Below are 8,029 nucleotides of genomic sequence, written 5' to 3'. Positions count from 1 at the left end.
AGAAACTAAAAGGATGAAAATTGAGTCCACTGAATTCAAGAAAACAAGCAATAAAGTCTTGAATTCATTTGAAAATCATCCTCAAAGCATTACAAATGAAGGTATTACAATATAAATTTGGAAGATTGAAATGGATACATAGGAAAGATTGTAAGCACAATAATCACTAAACATGAAACTATGTTTACTTTAATAATACCAAAAATATAATACAAATTATCAGACCTCCCATCACTTCTTACATTCTCAGGGAAGCTGATGCTAAGGAAGTAGATACAGGTGCAGGTAGGTTATACATATATATTAAGTAAATAATTTTTAGTTATACATATGGTAAACAAATTATCTAAATAATGTGAAGTTTTGTATTTCTGGAGAGTTATTAACACACTTTGAATCCTATTTGTATTATCAAAACGAAATGTGGGTATAGTCAGTACAACAAAAGTTCTATGGTTATGTAAATATTTTTCAAAAGTACACACACACTGCACCACAAAAATGTGTAGCCTTATACATTCTAATAGTGTAAAAGACCATAGTGTTAAGATAAGGAAATTTTTCACAATGGAATACATAAATTATGGTTGGATATACACACACTTGTTTATCATAGAACACACAGTTATGTAAAAGTAATTTATGATCAAATTCTGGTTGCTTACAAAATGTGTGTGAATCTCATAAAAAGAGCTGCACTCAAAATGGAAAACAGAGAAGAATATCTCTGCTTGATTCCACTTGCATAGAGTGCAAAGAAAGTATATGAGAAATGATGAAATAAGAGTTTAATATATTATTAAATTATATTGAAAGTCAGAAAATTATCTTACATGTTCACTTTTCTACATATAGTACATTTATATAAATGTTGTAAATGCATTTATTGTTAATATTACTAATATATGATATTATGCTTTACTCCAATTGTGTATGTCATAACCATACAGCTAAATTTTGCATTTTCAGTTTTAGCATGAACTTCCTTCTGTTCCTATGCTAGAAGACCACCAGTTACATTTTGCTGCAAGTAATTATTATAGTACAACCACTACTCTTGTTTTGCCAGATATATCAAACTATATTTCTTTATTTTATCAAGAAAGTTATTCTACTTGATCTTAATACTCTTCCTTGCTAGTAATTAGATAATAACATTTTTAAAATTAGCACAAAAATGTGAGTTTAACATGAGAACTTGTTTCACATTACTGAATCATCACGAACTGGTAAAGGAACAATCTGCTACTCTAGATTTACAGGTAATTTGCAACCAACTCAATTTTGCTCTTGTGAAATATCTGCCTAATGTTGAAGACAGAGTATACCTATTTTGACAACTTTTTTCCAGAAAATCTACAATAGAGAAATCATTGGATAGAGAATTATACACTAGTTGTCAAGCCTTCTAATCAAAGTGACATGCATTATCTCAACAAAGACATCAGTTATCAAGTGAACACAGTCATGTCTAAAGTTGAAGCTTTGAAAAAGTACAGTCTTTTTCTGTCTGCCTAAAAAGGGAATCCAAAGTATTTGTACTGGATGTAATTATTGCAATATATAGAAATATATAATTGGAGTCTGTGAATTAAGGTAAGTAGAATTTGTGCTTCCTTAAAATATATGCACCATATTGTTTGAATATGTTGCAATAAATTGTTACAATAAATTATTGTAGTAGTTTTAAAGGGTACTGGATATCTTTTGTATGTAGTTTGTGAATTGTATTAAAAAGGTTTGTCATTTGTTGAAACTATTTGCCTTTTGTTTTCAAATACATTTGGATGTGTGATTTACCATAGTTTACTTTTCATTTTTCTAATTAGTTTATGATCTTAAAGCAATGAAGGTGTTGAGGAAGGTATATAGAAAAATTACTTTGCACAGCCAATGATCTTGCTATTGTAATATATTCAACAATTAAAATGATTTTTTCAACCTCATTATTAAAATATTGTTTAATGTGGAAATTTCTCTTCATCGTACTTTTTCATAAAATTAAAGCAGGACACATACCATTGTTCCATCCATGTTTATGCTATTTCATTAATAGGACAAATGCATATGAATAGTTACATGATTAAGTATGCTTTATATTTTGTATATATATAAATATATATTTATATTTTGGTATATAAATACCAAATATTTAATGCTTTGCTCTAAATTAGACTTAAATTTCAAGTTCTTCAGTTGAATTGAGTCTCCTAGAATACCCAACAAGAAAGGAGAGGCACAAAAGAAAACACAGGCTGAGTTCCCCTGAGTGCATTGATTTTCCAGAGTTGGACGTGTTGTTAAAATCTTTTTGCTTTCTTTCTTTAGTCTCCTTATCCCTAGTCTCAGGTGTTAGACTTTTATTTTCTTTCTCATTTTATACTTCCCTCAAGTTTTATTTGTCTATATCTTCTTGCTTGTTTGCTTTTGGATTCTGCTGGTCTAACTTTAAAAATGTTTTCAAACCTGACAGGGACTGGGATTCAAGAAATGATTTTGAAGGTGAGCTTCATACTTGCATTCCATTCCTCTAGTTCAGCCTTAAAGTATTATATGAAATTGTTCACATATTGTATATAGTATCTTCTTGTCGTGTTGGATGTTATTTCATTTTCTTTTTCTTTCACAATCAAGAACCCTTCTTAGGTGAAAGGCTAATCAACATCTATTAATCTCGATTATCATTGATTTAGAAAGTGGGTTGTAGCTTCATCATGATTCAGAACTACCAATATTACATACTTATTCCATGCTCATTCCATGTCCACTTACAAATGCTTCTCTCAGAGGCCATGCTTGTTAGGGTTCCTTCAGCCCTCGCCTTCCTCATGTCCCTCGGTTGACACATTCATATCATAAGGAAGGCAGAGCTATTTGAAGGTAGATTTTTCTTAACTCTGACTCAGTATCTTTCTTCTTCTAGCCTTTCCCCTTCTTCCTTCCGTTTGCCTCAGGTTCTTACAAGTTCAGAAGACCTTATGTTTGATACCACCTTCCCAACAAAAGTAGAGCCCAGAACTGAGAGATGATCAGAAGGAGGAGGATATAGAACCTTTGTGGACCATTTCTTTAGCATACAGTTAAAGGAATATTTTCTTTGGTTAATAAACTATCACTATGTATGTCAGACGTTGGTCCCTGAACCTGTAACATTAGCATCACTTAGACTATGATGTAGGATCATAATGTTAAGTGGAATAAGTCAGAAACAGGAATTTAAATATCCCCTGGTTTTTCTTTAAGTAAATTAATCAGCAAAATAAAACAGATAACACCATAAAAGGAAGTAGACCTTGTGCAAAGGGCAACAAGACTAAGAGTTGAAGCAGAAGGACAAGGAAAGAGACAATGACTCTGAAAATAATTACTGTTTCTCCCTTCATATGTTTATATTTTTCCTGTGTTTGAGTATAGTAAAAGAACAATCATAGAGGAATAAGTATTTTGTGTTTGGTTGAATTCACTTAATTTACCATGTTTGCAATTCAGTCATGTTGTTGGATAAAAAATTTTAGTAGCATGAAAATATATTGCTATGTGTTATTTCTATATTTGGTCTAGTAGGAAATAATTTATTATATATATATATATGTTTTTAACTTAAATATTTATTTAAATATTTATTTTGGGTAAAAATTCACAGGGTGAATTACTGAATTTTAACATATCTATCATTGTAGATGTCACATTAAATACACTTAACATACTTTCCTCAAGCAAAAGGAGAAAAGAATCTGAAATGTTGGAAAAGCCTATTTCCTTGATTGTGATATGATGATGTATTGATAGTGTTTATGTTCCAATTATTACATTGTACTTATTTAATGAGTACAGTCATTTATGTATCAATATATAGCTTTTAAATGACTTGTAATGATCTTTATTTATGTTTAAGTGAGATAACAATTTCATAATGTGGTTGTATAATTTTACATTTCATCAGCATACTCAGAGTTCTATTTGAACAATTTTCTTGTCAATATTATTGTCAATTGTTTTAATTTAGCTAGTTTAAATTGGGGGTAGTAATATCATATTTCAAATTTAATTTGAATTGTTTAAAAGGTTAATCATAATATACATAATACACATATTTACATGGATTTGTTTCACCTAAAGAAACAGAGAGAAAGACAGAGAGAGACAGAGAGCGAGAGACAGAAAAATGCTCTGTCAGTCCTTATCCATTTTAAAACTGAACAATTTGGTTTTTATATTTGAGGCATAAATAACCTTTATACTTGCTGAATGCAAGTATTTTGTAATATGTCTATATAATATTTTCTTCAGATTTATGGATTACCTTTGCATTTACTTGAATTTTCTTTCAAAGAGCAAGAATTGTTAATTTTGATGAGATCCTACTTATCTTCTTTTCTCTCCTGTGGCTCTGTTTTGTATTTAAAAAAAAAAAAAACTTTACATAATCTAAGTCAGTATATGGGTTATATTTAATTCAATTTTATAGAACAATCTAAAATGATATAAATAATGAAGACATCAGTCCATAAAACAATAATAGACTCAAAATGTAATAAAATTATGTATCACCTAATTCTTAGTCATTTTTTTCAGACAGGACTGGATTTGAGAAGCAGAACTAAAACTTTCTTACTCCACTCAGTGATTATAAAAATTATTTAATTAACTACAAGTAATATTATTTGCAAGAGTTAAAAGATTATTCATGAAGTTTCCATCAATATTGCAGGTTTGTTTTTTAAAAAGTAAATACTTCCTCAGGCACAGAGCAATTACGAAAATAGCACTCACCATTTCAGCTTTCACATGCAAATTTGAGTTTCTTTTGAACACTAACTCAGTGGCAAAACTTAAATCATTAAATAGAGGAAAGCAAAAAAATCTAAAACAAAGAATCATTTAACAAAGAATTTAAAATGTTATGCTATAGAATAAATGAGACAAGAATTGTGAAATAAATCTATTTCAAAAGTAAAATAAGACAGATAATGTTTTTGCAATTATAATTTGCTCACTATGCTGCATCATTTGCAAAATCTAAAATATATGTGAAAAAAATCTGCAGGATGAAAGGACAAATTAATGGATAAAGAGAAATTGTTATTTATATACATTGAAAGGGAAATTATTCAGCCTGTTGTAGTCAGGGTTTACAAAGGAAATGATTTAATATAGAATATGTAATTTATAGAATATGCAATTTGTTTTATAATATTCACTCAGAATCAAGCACAAAAAGAGTATGGAAGATCTGCCCACACATTGAAGATCCAAAGAATCCAGATGAGGGCCTGGATTCCACAGCAATGTCCTGCACAAGTCCCAATTGTGACCTAGAGTCCATGACAATGTCTGCCATGAGTCCAGCCAGAGGCCTAGAGCCTAAAAAATTGTCTCATGCAAGTCTCTATCAAGACTCTGCACCGGGAAGACCCGAAAATCAGTGGTGGAAGCTAGAAAGTCTGTGTCTGCGGGATGAAGGATGTCTGCCAGAAGACTGAGGGATCTGCTCTGGAGCCAGGAAGTGACGCTCAAGGTAAGGAACCAAACCTCCGAGAGAACTGCAGCATTCCTCAACAACAGGAAGGGTGGAGCTGCTCCAATGATGAGAACAACAAAGTTCATTCGGAAAACCAGCACGATAAGCTTCTACAGGCAAATCAATAGCGCACCTTCTTCTCCAGTTCCCTTTTTATGCTGTTGGCAGCAATTCTCAGGTGGGTCTTCCGCACTTATGACCATGCAGATTCAGTTCAGCTGGGTGTTACAAGCTGTTAGTTTATCCACTGCACAGCCTTAGAAAAAAAGTAAATCTTGCCAATTGCAACAATGTGAATGAACCTAAAATACTTTATATTAACTGAAATAAGCCAGGCATAGGACAGATGCTGGATGAGCCACTGTAACAGCTATAGCTATAGTACTTAGGAATTACTCCCCTCAAAGTGAGCATTTTTTTCCCCTTTTAGAAATTGTGGGACAGAGGACAGGAGCGGGGCCCAGGCAAAGGTTCTGGTGTGGGTGCTGTAGAGGCCAAGGCCACTAAGTGGGCCAGGCTGGGGACTGCAGGACACAGAGGGGAAGGAAGTGAGGTCCGCTGGAGCTGTGAGTTGCAGCTGCTGAGCTGCACAGTGACCCCGAGCCTGCGGTTGGACCCCTGGCTGTTCCTCAGGCGGTTGGTGGGGACACAGCCGTTGGGGTGGGGAGACTCAGAGAGAAAACCGGGGAGGTCAGTGAGTTTGAGGAGGACCAAGAATGCTGCTAAGGTCATGTCCCAGGCCTGGGGGGCCCTACCCTGGCCCATGAACCTGGAGGATTAAGAGCTGCAGGAGGTGATCGGGAGTGGAGCAGCTGCGTGGTCCAAGCTGCTTATTGTGCCCCTAAAAAGGAGAAAGTGACAATGAAAGAGATAAACCTTGAGAAATGTCACACTGGCATGGAGGAATTCCTGAAAGAAATTCAAGCCATCAGTCAGTGCCACCATTCTAATATTGTATCATGCTACACATCTTTGGTGGTTAAAAGATGAAGCTGCTAATGGAGGTTCTGTTCTGGATATTAGTAAGCACATTGTGGCAAAGGGAGATCACTACAGTGGAGTGAGTACTCGGTGAACCTACCATTGCTACGATAGAGAAGGGCTAGTAGGACTGGAATACCTGGATAAAAATGGGCAGATCCAGACAGATGTGAAAGTAGGAAATACTCTTTGGAGAAGATGGCTCAGTACAGATTGCAGACTTTTAATAAAGTGAGAAAGACCTTTGTGGGCACACCTTGCTGGGTGGCACCTGAGGTTATGGAACAGTTCCGAGGTTATGACTTCAAAGCTGATATTTGGAGTTTTGGAATCACAGCGATTAAATTGACTACAGAGGAAGCTCCTTATCATAAGGATCCACCAAGGAAGGCATTAATACTGACACTACATAGTGATCCTCCTTCTTTGGGAACTGGTGTTCAAGAGAAAGAAATGCTGAAAAAATGTGGAAAATCATTTAGAAAAATGATTTCATTGTGCCTTCAAATGGATCCAGAGAAAAAACCAACAACAGCAGAACTGTTAAGGCACAATTTTTTTTTTCAGAAAGCAAAGAATAAAGAATTTCTTCAAGAAAAAGTATTTCAGAAAGTGCCTACCACTTCTGAAAGAGCTAAAAAGATCCTGAGAGTACCAGGTTCCTGAGGACGTCTTCACAAGACAGAGGACGGAGGCTGGGAACGGAGTGATGAGGAATTGGATGAAGAAAGTGAGGAACGGACAGCTGCAATTTCACAACTCAGGTCTCCTCCAGAGAAAGAATCATTGTCAAATTCTGAGCTCTTCTCAGTAGCTGATCCCATGGGTACTTGGCTGCAGGTTACAGAACGGATTTCCGGTCATCTACCTCAGCCAGCTGGGCAGATTCCAGCCACCTCGAGTCTCTGCAGAGACAGGAAAAACAGCTCTGGCTTTGTCTTTGGGAGGAGTGTCACAAGAAACCAAGGTCCCCTAGCAGTATAGTACTAAGACTAAGGAATTCCAAAAAAGAACTAGATGGTATTCAATTTGAATTTACTCCTGGGAGAGGTACAGTGGAGGGCATGTCAGGAACTCATTTCTGCCTTCCTAGTCTACGGTAGAGATTTTGGAATACGCCTGACAGTTGTTCCCATACCTTTTCTGATTCTGTGGCTTTAGTCATGAGCTTTATTTATCCACTAGAGTGCAGAGGCCTGTTAGGAAAGGGAGGGATGTTGAGAAGGAAAAGGGATGAATATACGATGAGGTTTGGGAGGAGAGTAGATTAGAAGATTACACCAAGGTTTTAGCAGGATTGGTTAAAGAAGAAAGCCTTCTGAATCAGGAGAGAGACAAAAGATTGGTCAGATTTCTGGAAAAATAGTTCATGTTTTTCTTTTTTCTTTTTTTTGAGGGGTGCGAGGTGTGCGAGGAGTGGAGATGCGGAAGCAAAGTCAGGGAAATGGAAAATGGAGTTTGGGAAGGGGATAATGTCCTGTTTGTCACAAGATTAGTGGCTTGAATAGCTGTTCATTGGCTTCAAGC

General features: G+C 35.1%; 1 pseudogene; it reads left to right on the top strand.

Annotated features, from left to right (window-relative positions):
• Positions 1–6,170: 6,170 nt before the first annotated feature.
• LOC100734194 (serine/threonine-protein kinase OSR1-like) lies at positions 6,171–7,752 on the top strand (annotated as a pseudogene).
• Positions 7,753–8,029: the final 277 nt, after the last annotated feature.

This window comes from Cavia porcellus, unplaced genomic scaffold (genome assembly GCF_034190915.1).
Source record: "Cavia porcellus strain 051 isolate PalLab524CR breed Dunkin Hartley unplaced genomic scaffold, mCavPor4.1 scaffold_4, whole genome shotgun sequence".
Taxonomy (NCBI): domain Eukaryota; kingdom Metazoa; phylum Chordata; class Mammalia; order Rodentia; family Caviidae; genus Cavia; species Cavia porcellus.
This window is presented reverse-complemented; position numbering and strand designations above follow the sequence as displayed.